We start from the raw sequence: 526 nt of genomic DNA, 5'->3' as shown, positions 1-526 counted from the left end.
CACACACACACACACACACACACACACACACACACACACACACACACACACACACACACACACACACACACACTTTTTTTTTTTTGCAAGAATTTCATACGATGCAGTTCACTGGATTCATTTCCTTCTTGTTTTACATTTAATGACCTGTCTCTCTTACCTTGCTTGTTATTACATATTCATGTGTGACTTCAGCTCATAAATGACTTTGCAGTATATTTGCAGAAGGAAAGTGCAACTTGTAAACATGTTTAGGCAATTGCTGTATCTGATCTTGGTCTGTCTGGCTCCATTTGTGCCAAGTCTTACATTAATGGAAGTCTCACTCAAACGGTTAAATGCATAAGCTCAAACCAGAAGCTACCATAAGACGACTGTTGATGGTTCAGCAGATTAAAGGCACATGGCTTTATTTTTATTCCACTGGGTTGAACTTTCCATTAAACAAAATGGTGGTTTATTTTTCATGATTTTGGTTACATGCCATAACACCTCTTAGAAAGAACCTCCATGATACTTGTCTCTG

The sequence above is a fragment of the Haplochromis burtoni genome, unplaced genomic scaffold, assembly GCF_018398535.1.
Source record: "Haplochromis burtoni strain Fernald_Lab_line unplaced genomic scaffold, NCSU_Asbu1 Contig_60, whole genome shotgun sequence".
Taxonomy (NCBI): Eukaryota; Metazoa; Chordata; class Actinopteri; order Cichliformes; family Cichlidae; genus Haplochromis; species Haplochromis burtoni.
The sequence above is the reverse complement of the archived record's forward strand: the minus strand, read 5'-3'. Positions refer to the sequence as shown.